Consider the following 13,179-nt stretch of genomic DNA (forward strand, 5'->3'; position numbering starts at 1 on the left):
TTGTATGCAATTATTTATCTTTCTTATGATCTAATTCTGTCAACAATAGCAGGAATGTTTGCCTATTTCGTTCACTGCTATATCCCCTAGCAAGTAGAACAGTGTCTGGCACTCAGAAAGCTCTCTCTCTCTCAGGCTGGTCTCAAACTCCTAGGATCAAGCAATCTGCCCACGTCTTAATATACCTTTAATGAATAAATGAATAAGTAGTTCCAGTACACCTAAAATAGCAAGTGACAGAATAATGAGGTGTATATATAAATTCATAATTATGGTAGGAGACTTATAAATCAATAAGGATACAAAAGATTTGAATAGCATGATTAACATTCATGACCTAGGAGACATACAGAAAACACAGTAGCCAACAATAAAGCATGCAAATAAACATTCACAGAAATTGACATATACTGGACTACACAATTCTCAACAAATGTAAAAGAACTCAAATCAAATAGGACAAGCTCTCCGACAATGATGTAATAAAGCCAGAAATCAGTAATAAAGAGATAACTAGAATAAATGCAAATGTTTGAAAAAGAAGAAATTGCTAACAACCCTATAGTTCAAAGCAGAAATCATAATGTAACTAGAACATATGTATAATAATGGAATAATATTCTATTGTCTGAATGTACTACAGTTTATTTTACCCATTCACCTACAGAAGGATATCTTGGTTGCATCTAAATTTTGGCAACTAAGGATAAACCTGCTACAAACACCCAAGTGCAGGTTTTTGTGTGAACATAGTTTTCAACTCATTTGAAGCGTGATTGCTGAATTGTATGGCACGAGTATGTTTCGTTTGGTAAGAAATTGCCAAACTGTCTTCCAAAGTAGCTGTACTATTTGACATTTCCATCAACAGTGAATGAGAGTTCCTGTTGCTCCACATCTGATTTGGGCCATTCTAATAGGTATGTAGTGGCATCTCATTGCTGTTTTAATTTTCAACACCCTAAAGATATATGACATGGAGCATCTTTTCATATGTTTATTTGCCAATCTGTATATCTTCTTTGGTGAGGTGTCTGTTCAGGGCTGCTGCCCATTTTTTAATTCGGTTGTTTTCTTATCATTGAGTTTTAAGAGTTCTTTGTATATTTTGGATACTAGTCCCTTATCAGTTATGTCTTTTGCAAATATTTTTTCCCTGTCTGAATCTGTCTTCTCATTCTCTTGAAGGACTCAATATTTTTAAGATGACAATTCTCCTTGGATAATTTAGACAATTCTATAAAGATTGATCTGTAGATGCAATGCAATCCATACCAAAATCCCAGAAAGATCTTTTGTGAAAATTGTCATGCTTACCCTAAAATTTATATGGAAAGACAAAGATCCCATAACAGCCAAAATAAATTTGAAAAAGAAGAAATTCAGATGATTTACCTCATCCCATTTCACAGCTTAGTATAAAGCCTCAATAATAAAAGACTACAGTACTGGGGTAAAACTAGGCATATAGATTAATGAAACAAATTTGAGAGTCTGGACATAAACCATTATACTTCTGGTCAATTGATTTTTGACAAAGTTGCCAAGGCAATTCAATAGTGGAAAGGGTGGTCTAATCAAGAAATGGTGCTAAGACCACTGCATATCCATAAACAAAATATAGACCCTTGTCACACACAAAAATTAACTCATAATGGATCACACACCTAAATTGTATTAGTCTGTTTTCACACTGCTGATAAAGACCTACCTGAGACTGGGTAATTTATAAAGAAAAAGAGGTTTAATGGACTCACAGTTCCACGTGGCTGGGGAGGCCTCACAATCATGGCAGAAGGTGAAAGCCACGTCTCACATGGTGGCAGGCAAAGAGGAAATGAGAGAGCCAAGTGAAAGGGGCTTTCCCTTATAAAATCATCAGATCTCATGAGATTTATTCACTACCAGGAGAACAGTATGGGGAAACCACCCCCATGATTCAATTATCTCCCACCGGGTCCCTCCCAAAACACATGAGAATTATGGGAGCTACCATGAGATTTGGTGGGAACACAGCCAAACTACATAATAAATGTAAAAGCTAAAACTATAAAACTTCTAGGAAAAATTCTTCGTGCTTTGGCTGAGGCAAAGCATTCTTAGATATAACACTAAAACATGACCCATAAAATTAAAAATTAATAAATTGGACTATATAAGAAATTTTAAATTTGTACAGACCAGTTCTCTGGGCGCATGGACCCACCCAGTTCTTCCCTGTTTCTTGCTTGTAAGAATAACTTGGAATGTGCTGGGAATGTAACATCCTCAAGAATAACTTGGAATGTACTGGAATGTAACATCCTGAGACAAGGAGGAACTGCCTGAAACAGCCCAGGCCTTGTTCCTGTCCCTCCTGGGGAATGGAACATCTTGAGTAGGGAGGAACTGCCTGGAATAGCCCAAGAGTTGTTCCTGTCTCCCCTGGAAGCAGTACATTTTTGAAAGCATTGCCCAGCAAGACATATGACCATGAGATATGTAACACAGAGCTACCTTTTGGGGTCCCTCAGCTGTGGTACAAGTGGGGCACATGCAGCAGAGACTACATCTGCCCCAGGCAGCTTTCTTGAGGCTTGGCATATCAGCTCACAGTGGACCCCAGGCTTCTGCCGTTCCTTGCTGCCTATCTGTGAGGAGTAATTCTGCATCATGTAACTTGCATATAAGTGCATTCTGCCTCACCAGACTGACACAAGTTGGTAAGCAGTGCACAGTGAACCTGCTTCACAAAACTGGCGCAGTGAGCAGCATCTGGTCTGACAAAACCATGGATTATTGTCAACATGGGAGGGGCGATACCCCCCAGTACCTGGCCCAGGGTGGAGAGATCAGCTTGGGGGTTCAGGAGCTGAAAATGCAAATAGATGATTTATGGGAAAGGAAGAGCGATGAGTAGGACATAGATTGCTAACCCTGCCCCAGCCCCACAGATGTGAGTGAGCTGGCTTCATGGATTGAAGCAAAGAAAGAGCAATGTTGTGTCAATCAAGAAAAATGACGAAACAAGTGTCAATCATTTTAGGAGGTTTATTTGCCAAAGTTAAAGACATGTGCCCATGACACAGTCTCAGGACGTCCTGACGACACGTACCCAAGGTGGCTGGGGCACAGCTTGGCTTTATATATTTCAGGGAGACATGAGATATCAATCAATATATGTAAGAAGTACATTGGTTCTGTCCAGAAAGGTGGGACAACTCGAAGCAAGGAGGGGGCTTCCAGGTCATAGGTAGGTGAGAGATAAATTGTTGCATTCTTTGAGTTTCTGATGAGCCTTTCCAAAGGAGGCAATCAGAATATGCACCTATCTCAGCGAGCAGAGGGGTGACTTTGAATAGAATGGGAGGCAGGTTTGTCCCGAGCAGTTCCCAGCTTGACTTTTCCCTTAGCTTAGTAATTTTGGGGTCCCAAGATTTTCCTTTCACAGTGGCAACAGGGAAACATAATGCAAGATCCTCTGGTTGTTGAGCACTTACGTGATCCCTCATTTGATCCCTCATTCCCTGGGCCAGAGTTTGGGAAGTGGCTACTCAGATGGACCCTGAGGTACTTGACTGGGTACAAGAAAGAGGTACTCAGGTGACCCCTGAGGCATCCAAGGGGAACCAGTGGTCCTTCACAGAAAGCGAGACTCACTATCTAAAGGTCAGATGTGGAGCCGTATGCCCCTCACACCTGAAAATTCGAGCTATAACAGTGGGGCAAATTCACTCCTACCTGCCGCCTAGCTACTCAAACCCCGATGGGTTATTCAACAAAAGCAGTGCTGCATACTAAAAGGAGAACAGGAGATCACTTGGTTAATTCAAAACTTTCTTACAAACCACCCCGTGATAATGTAACAGACCAGTTTGACTGGGCAAAAAAGGCTGTCCAGGCATGGAAACTAACAATGGACTGTAAGAGGCAGAATGCCAAGGTCGCCTGTGCTAAAAGTCAAAAAAAGTATCCCAGGAAGGTACAAACAGACGATGAAGGAAAAGATGACTAAGACTCCAAATGACCTGCAGAAACAGCGCCGTTCAGCAGGACTGCTCATGAATTTGGTGGCTGTTAAAAAAAAAAAAAATTAGCTGTGTTAGAAACCCTAAAACACTCACCCACCCAAAGAGCCTAAGAATAGTTCCAGTATGGCCAGGCGCGGTGGCTCAAGCCTGTAATACCAGCACTTTGGGAGGCCGAGATGGGCGGATCACAAGGTCAGGAGATCGAGACCATCCTGGCTAACCCAGTGAAACCCCATCTCTACTAAAAAATGCAAAAAACTAAGGCCGGGCGCGGTGGCTCAAGCCTGCAATCCCAGCACTTTGGGAGGCCGAGACGGGCGGATCACGAGGTCCGGAGATCGAGACCATCCTGGCTAACACGGTGAAACCCCGTCTCTACTAAAAAAAAAAAAAAATACAAAAAACTAGCTGGGCGAGGTGGCGGGCGCCTGTAGTCCCAGCTACTCCGGAGGCTGAGGCAAGAGAATGGCGTGAACCCAGGAGGCGGAGCTTGCAGTGAGCCGAGATCACGCCACTGCACTCCAGCCTGGGCGACAGAGCGAGACTCTGTCTCAAAAAAAAATTTAAAAAAATAAAAAATAAAAAAAACTAGCCGGGCGAGGTGGTGGGCGCCTGTAGTCCCAGCTACTCGGGAGGCTGAGGCAGGAGAATGGCGTAAACCCGGGAGGCGGAGCTTGCAGTGAGCTGAGATCGGGCCACTGCACTCCAGCCTGGGCGACAGAGCGAGACTCCGTCTCAAAAAAAAAAAAAAAAAAAGAATAGTTCCAGTGACATTCCACCTTCTTCTATTTAGTCACTCTTGGTAATCCACCACCATGCTTCAGGACTTAACCCCAACAAAATTGTAAGCGCTGATAGGTTTCTGTGTAAAACTCTTGCTATAACATGGATAGCTGTGATTGGTAAGTCAACCGTCCATGGCTACCAGTTACACCAAGATTGGAACAGCATTTTTTACTTTTCGCACAACAACAACAAAAAATCTTGTAAATAAAATCTTAACATTAAAAAAAAGTATCCATGCTGGGTGCAGTGGCTCATATCTGTAATCCCGGCACTTTGGGAGGCCAAGGCATGAGGATTGCCTGAGCCCAGGAGTTTGAGACCAGCTGGGCAACATTTTTGTATCTACAAAAAAATACAAAAAATTAGCTGGACATGGTGGCATGTCCTAGCTACTTAGGAAGCCGAGGTGGGAGGATCACCTGAGCCAGGGAGGTCAATGCTACAGTGACACCACTGCACTCCAGCCTGGGTGACAGAGCCAGATCCTGTCTTTAAAAAAAAAAAAAAAAAAAAAAGTATCCCAGATACTGTCAAGCAAAAATGTTTAACCCTGACAGTACCCACTAATAAAAAGGAGCCCCAACAGCTGGTAGGCCTCTTTGAGTACCAAAGACAGTATGTACCCCACCCAGGTGTTCTCTTGGCCTTTTTAGTCAAGGTCATCAGCAAAGCGGCCAACTTTGAAAAGGGTTCTTTGCAGCAATAGGCCTTGGAAGACTTTCAGGAAGCCATGGCCCAGTCACTGCCTTTAAAACCTTTAAAAGCACTTGCCTGAGAGGGTATGCCCCCTCACACCTGAAAATTCGAGCTATAACAGTGGAGCAAATTCACTCCTACCTGCCACCCAGCTACCCAAGCCCCAATGGGTTATTCAACAAAAGCAGTGCTGCACTAAAACCTTTAAAGGCAATGCCTGCTAGTCTGATGGAATTTCAGGTATCCCAACCTCCATACACACTGATTAGAGTCTGTGGCAACAGCAAACTGCCACTGGGGTGCACCAGCCTCACAGATTTTGGACATGTAACTTGCTTGAAACAGCATGAGACATAACCATTTTAAATGGCAACTCCATACTTGCTTCTGGGCCCTGGTGGAAACAGCATCTTACAGCTGGAGTGTCACATGTTGATGCTGTGACCTGAATTGCCAGTTATCACTTGGGTGCTCAGAAATCCCACCAATAAAACTGGATAGGTTCAACAGAGTGCAATTATCAAATGGAAATGGTACATTCAAGATAGGGCCCAGCCAGGATCCCAAGGGACCGGTAGGCTTCAGGGACAAATGGCCAGCTTACCACAAGGGACCAAGTGACCTGTAAAGGATGCTTTGGCTCATTCTGTGGCTATCTGTAGCCCAAGACTCAGACCTCAGAGACATGCCTAGTGCTGGCATGGCATGTTTTACTGATGGCTCTGTGAAACAACAAGCAGATGGGATCCACCAGGCTGCAGCAGCCATCCATTCATTTTCACTGATTCAAGGGCCATTGCCAACAGCCTAGCCACCTGGTCAGGAGAATGGCAACTAGGAGACCGGACTGTTAAAGGAACCCCTGTGTAGGGACAAGGACTTACTGCCTGAAAGAGACAAATATACATCACTCATGTGGATGCTGGGTCTAACATGACCACCCTCCACCCTTGAGAGGAACTTATGTCATGTTTTTGGATGCCCTATGGGACTTTACTCTGACCAAGAAACATGCTTCACTGACCAAGCAACTTGCCAGTGGGCACTCTCTCATTAAATACATACACCTCATCATCCTTTGAATGAAGACTTTTAATGATGAGACACCCAGCTCACACAACAACTGAAGAAAGACATCAAGCTGGCCTGCTAATGGGATGGCTAGGGCAGTATTGACACTAAACCTCTGTCTGACTAGGGCAGTATTGACACTAAACTCTACACTCCAGTGCAAGGGAAACAGCACCATGGTGCATGTTGAGAGACACTGAGTTTAGTAGGGGTGTTGGTGGACCAGGCAGCCACCTGCTAGGCTGCACCTTTGAAATCCCAATCTTAGTGTTCCCAGACATTCTTTTTCCTTTTTCCCTTTAGAATGCACACCTTGGGGGTGGTTTGCACTTCAGGCTGCCATAGTAGCCCAGAGAAGGCACCCCAACTCTAATCTGGAGGTGAGGCTTCACTGAGTGACTCCACTCTTTGTGATCCCACAGGAGTGGGGAATGGGACCCAGAAATACCAGGGTGCTAGGTCCCTCAAGCTGTGCTGGGGATGCCTGATTCTTCCATTCAGGTGAGCAACATGTTCAAACATGTCAAGTTTGTATAGGATGTGACCTCCCTTCCTGGACTGGACAACTAAGGCAGAAAGGTCTGAGTCAAGCAATGAGGGCAACGGGTGCCCATAGAGGTTAACAGCCTCAGGAGGAGAAAGACAGATGGAGTTGCTACACTAACCCAGGTGAAGCCCGTCTGATAGGTAGGGAATGCGTGAGACCCCGAGGATGGAGGGTGGGGCACTAACCTGTCCATCTGCTTTTTTCACAAGAAAATGGCAGCAGAGGTCTGGAAACAAAAAAACTTTTGTTAGGCTCTCCAAAACTGTGGCCACAAAGGATAACCTGAAGCAGCGCTGGATCTGCCACCCTAGACCTCATTTTGCTGCTGACCAGAATGACCTTCTTGTCCTGCAAGTAGTAAACCACACCAGCATTCCCAATGCCACAGTGCACACCAGCACACCAGCAGAATGCGAGCTCAGGCTTACTGAGCATCTGGCACCCTCTGTGTGGCAGGGAGGTGGAAATGGCCTGTTTTAACTGACTCTGGCAGAGTGTCACAACCACAACTAACCAAACTTTGATGGACTGGAACTTTATTGTACCAAGGTCTTTTGATTACATGAATGAGAAGTGTCCCAAAGGCAACAACAAAAACAAGGACTGGACTAATGCTAATCCTCTGAGTAGGGGCTTCATGAACAATATTATATGGGGGAAACTGAGCTCAGGCAACCATTCCATCAATAAGACTTGCTTGGCAGACACCAATGTATCCATACATATATAGAATATATATGATAAACTAGAAGAAAAAGAAAGGCAATATTTAAAACCCTGGATAGTAGCAACTGGTGGGGGAGGAAAAGGGTTGTAATAGGGAGAGTCATTTAGGGGCTTTAAAGCAATGGTTCTCAAACTTCTTAGTCCCAGGACTCCTTTACATACTTAAAAATTATAGGCCAGACATGGTGGCTCACGCCTGTAATCCGAGCACTTTGGAAGGCCGAGGTGGGTGGATCACCTGAGGTCGGGAGTTCGAGACCAGTCTGACCAACATGGAGAGAAACCCTGTCTCTACTAAAAATACAAAATTAGCCAGGCGTGGTGGTGGGTGCCTATAATCCCAGCTATTCAGGAGGCTGAGGCAGGAGAATTGCTTGAACCTGGGAGGTGGAGGTTGCGGTGAGCCAAGATCGTGCCATTGCACTCCAGCCTGGGCAACAAGAGCAAAACTCCATCTAAAAAAAAAAAAAAATTATCGGGAACTACAAAGGGCATTAGCTTTTGTGGGCTAATATCTTTTTTTTTTTTTTTTTTTTTTTTTTTTTTTTGAGACAGAGTCTCGCTCTCGCCCAGGCTGGAGTGCAGTGGCACAATCTCAGCTCACTGCAACCTCTGCCTCCTGGGTTCAAGCAATTCTCATACCTTAGCTTCCCAAGTAGCTGGGATTACTAGCATGTGCTACCTCTCCTGGCTAATTTTTGTATTTTTTTCAGTAGAGATGGAGTTTCACCATGTTGGCCAGGCTGGTCTCAAACTCCTGACCTCAAGTGATTTGCCCACTTCAGCCTCCCAGAGTGCCAGGATTACAGGTGTAAGACACAGCACCTGGCCTTGTGGGTTAATATCTATTGATATTTACCATATTAGAAATTGAGGCTGGACAAGGTGGCTCACACCTATAATCCTGGCACTTTGGGAGGCCAAAGTGGGAGGATCACTTGAGCCCAGGAGTTTGAGACCAGCCTGGGCAACACAGCAAGACCGAATCTCTAAAAACAAAAAAAAAAGCAAAAACAAAAAAAAATTTTTTTGAGATGGAGTCTCACTCTGTTGCCCAGGCTAGAGTACCGTGGTACAATCTTAGCCCACTGCAACCTCCACCTCCCAGGTTCAAGTGATTCTCTTGCCTCAGCCTCCTGAGTAGCTGGGATTACAGGGGCACATCACCATGCCTGGCTAATTTTTGTATTTTTATTAAAGACAAGGTTTCACCATGTTGGCCAGGCTGGTCTCGAACTCCTGACCTCAGCCGATCCACCTGTCTTGACCCCCCAAAGTGCTGAGATTATAGGCATGAGCCACCATGCTCGGCCAAATTTTTTTTTTAATTAGTCAGGTGTGATAGCATGCACCTGTGGTTCCAGCTACTCAGTAGGCTGAGAGGGAAGGATCATTTGAGCCTAGTTCTGGGCTGCAGTGAGCTATGATTTCACTGCTGCACTTGTCTGGGTGACAGAAATCCTGTCTCAAAAAAAAAAAAAGAAGAAGAAAAGAAATTAAAACAGAAAAACTGTAAATGTATACTTATAAATTCATGTTAAATAATGATAAAACCACTAATTTTAACATAAATATATATTTTTAAACTATTATATCTTCTAAAACAAAAAATAGTGAGAAGAGACGTTGTTTTAAACTTTTGCAAATATCTTTAGTGTGTGGGTTAATAATTAAAAAACAGGCCGGGCGCGGTGGCTCAAGCCTGTAATCCCAGCACTTTGGGAGGCCGAGATGGGTGGATCACGAGGTCAGGAGATCGAGACCATCCTGGCTAACACGGTGAAACCCCGTTTCTACTAAAAAATACAAAAAACTAGCCGGGCACGGTGGCGGGCGCCTGTAGTCCCAGCTACTCGGGAGGCTGAGGCAGGAGAATGGCGTGAACCCGGGAGGCGGAGCTTGCAGTGAGCTGAGATCCGGCCCCTGCACTCCAGCCTGGGCGACAGAGCGAGACTCCGTCTCAAAAAAAATAAATAAATAATAATAATTAAAAAACAGCTGAACTCTCATATCTATTTCTCCATTCAATATATTTGCTTTTCTGTGTTTTTTGTTAGTTTTTTGGGTTTTTGGGTTTTTTTGAGACGGAGTTTCACTCTGTCGCCAGGCTGGAATGCAGTGGCGTGGTCTTGGCTCACTGCAACCTCCACCTCCCAGGTTCCAGCAATTCTCCTGCCTCAGCCTCCCAAGTAGCTGGGACTACAGGTGTGTGCCACCATACCCAGCTGATTTTGATATTTTTAGTAGAAATGGGGTTTCACCATGTTGGTCAGGATGGTCTCACTATCTTGACTTTGTGATCCACCCGCCTCGGCCTCCCAAAGTGCTGGGATTACAGGCACGAGCCACCGTGTCTGGCCTGTTTATTTTTGAGATGGAGTCTCACTCTGTTGTCTAGGCTGGAGTGCAGTAGTGCCATTATGGCTCACTGCAGCCTCAGCCTCCAGGTTCAAGTGATCCTCCCACCTCAGCCCCCTGAATAGCTAGGACTACAGGTGTGCACCACTACACCTGGCTAATTTTTTTTGTATTTTTTCTAGAGATGGGGTTTTACCATGTTGTTCAGGCTGGTCTTGAACTCCTGGGCTCAGGTGATCCACCCAGCTCAGCCTTCCAAAGCATTGGGATTATAGGCGTGAGCCACCACCCTGCCCTCCATTCAATATACATTCAATATATTTGTGATACGTTATTTTGGCTAAACTATATGAAGAATTCTGAGCCACTGTACCTGTAGTCCAAGCTACTCCAGAGGCCGAAGCAGTAGGATCACTTGAGCCCAGGAGTTTGAGGCCAGCCTAGGCAACATTGTGAGACTCCATGTTTAAAAAAACAAAAAACAAGAACTCTAGCTATGTAGTTGTATGATGCAGGGTTTAGTTGCCTTTTCAGACAATTATGGACAATCTTTGTTTATTTTACACCACACTCAACAAATAGTCCTTCCTCCCTCCATCTTTCTCTCTCTCTTTCTCTCTTTCTTCTCTCTTTCTTACTTTTTTTTTTTCTCTTGAGACAGGACCTTGCTCTGACACCCAGGCTGGAGTGCAGTGGTACAATCATAGCTCACTGCAGCCTTGACCTCCTGAGCTCAAATGATCCTTCCACCTCCGCCTCCTAAGTACTTGGGACTACAAGGAGGTGCCATCACACCTGACTAAATTAAAAAAGAAAAAGAAAATTGTAGAGACAGCAACTCCCAATGTTGCCCAGGCTGAAATATTTGTTTCTTAAAGGTTAGCTGCAACTTAAACTCTGAAACCATATCAATAAGCCTTTTCTGCTCTGGGTTATATGAAAATCTATCTTGCACTTTGATTGGATTTTTTTTACCCGTGCATGATTTTGTATCATCAACGAATTGGTCATTTGGAAAACATTGGTTCACTGAGCTATGCAGAGCTTCCAAATGTTGCCACATTTCACTATACAACGTTTTAAAAATAACATTCATTAATATCACCACCAATCTCATCAGAAAAGTCTTTAAGTATTGGGAAACTGTCAAGCTCGGGTGGCAGGTACAAAATTCTATTTTTGGCTTGAAAGTTCTAACTTTATCGTTGCCAACAAATAATGTTAAGTTGTTTTCCTTGAAGTGACAGGCTTACTTTGTTTATTTTTGTAAAACTGTCTGCCAAATACTCAAGACTCAATAAACATAGTTCATTATACTTTCAAGTAAAAAATGTGTTCACTGAAAAAAATTGGCTAGTTCAGCTTGTGTCTAAATAACACAAGGGCTTTTCTTACAAACAACCAGACTTTGGTAGGGAGCAAAAGCACTTTATGCATACTTCCCATTTTGTTAGACAGAATTTTCAAAAGATGTTCACTGAAGGGTTGAGATTTAACAAAATTAATACTTTTCACAGCTTCACAAAGGATACTCTTTGTTTTTGTTTTTTTTTGTCTTTGTTGTTGTTGTTTTGAAATGGAGTCTCGCTCTGTCGCCCAGGCTGGAGTGCAGTGGTGTGATCTAGGCTTACTGCAACCTCCACCTCCCAGATTCAAGTGATTCTCGTGCCTCAGCCTCCCGAGCAACTGGGACTCTGTCTCACAAAACAAACAAACAAACAAACAAAAAAGAGACAAGTACTGTTTTGTTTGTTTGCTTGTTTTCTAATAGAGAAAGGATTTTCCTGTTTTGCCTAGGCTGATATCAAACTTCTGGGCTCAAGGTATCCTCCTGCCTTTACCTCCCCAAGTGTTGGGATTACAGGCATGAGCCCCACTTTTTTTTTTTTTTTTTTTTTTTTTTGAGGTGGAGTTTTGCCCTTGTCACCCAGGCTGGAGTGCAGTGGCGCGATCTTGGCACACTACAACCTCCGCCTCCCAGGTTCAAGTGATTCTTCTGCCTCAGCCTCCCGACTACAGGGGCCTGCCACCACACCTGGCTAATTTTTTTGTATTTTTAGTAGAGATGGGGTTTCACCACGTTGGCCAGGCTGGTCTCAAACTCCTGACCTCAGGTGATCCGCCTGCCTCGGCCTGCCAAAGTGCTGGGATTACAGGTGTGAGCCACCATGTCCATTTTTTTGTTCGTTTGTTTGTCTGTTTTTAAAGAGACAGAGTCTCGCTCTGTCATCCAGGCTGAAGTGCAGTGGCGTGATCTCGGCTCACTGCAGCCTCAGCCTCCAGAGCTTAAAGAGATCCTCCCACCTCAGCTTCCTGAGAAGCTGGGACTACAGGCGTGCGTCACCCCACCGGGCTAATTTTTGGGGATTTGTGTGTATGTGTGGAAACGGGGTTTCACCATGTTGTCCAGGCTGGTCTCAAACTCCTGGGCTCAAGCAGTCCACCTGCCTTGGCCTCCCAAAGTGCTGTGATTACAGGCGTGGGTCACCTCGCCCAGCCATATTTTTTAATAAAAAAGAAGATGGTGCTTTAGGAGGCCAAGGTGGGACGATCACTGAAAGCCAGGACTTTGAGAGCAGCATGAGCAACATAACAAGACTCTGTCTCTACAAAAAATTTTAAAAATTAGCCAGGCATGATGGCACACTCCTGTAGTCCTAGATACTCAGGAGGCTGTGGCAGGAGGATTGCTTGAGCCCAGGAGTTTGAGGCTGCAGTTAGCTGTGATCATGCCACTGCACTCAAACCTGTGCAACAGAGTGAAAACCTCTCTCAAAAAAAGAAAAGAAAATGGAAAAAGTGCCAAGAAAACATCAATAATATAATATAATAATATTAGCAAAAAAGTGAAAATATGTAGTAATAACAGCAATAATAATAGCACACACAATCCTTTTGTGGGTCATACCCATGATGATTGGGTGTTCATGCACAAATATGAGATGTGCCACCTTTTTACAACGTTGGCACATTACCTGTCTGATG

The 13,179-nt window shown here is 44.1% G+C and overlaps 1 pseudogene; it reads left to right on the top strand.

Moving 5' to 3' along the window:
• The first annotated feature begins 13,083 nt into the window (after positions 1-13,083).
• On the top strand, positions 13,084-13,179 carry LOC112425301 (small nucleolar RNA U13; annotated as a pseudogene).

This window comes from Macaca nemestrina, chromosome 10, assembly GCF_043159975.1.
Source record: "Macaca nemestrina isolate mMacNem1 chromosome 10, mMacNem.hap1, whole genome shotgun sequence".
Classification (NCBI taxonomy): domain Eukaryota; kingdom Metazoa; phylum Chordata; class Mammalia; order Primates; family Cercopithecidae; genus Macaca; species Macaca nemestrina.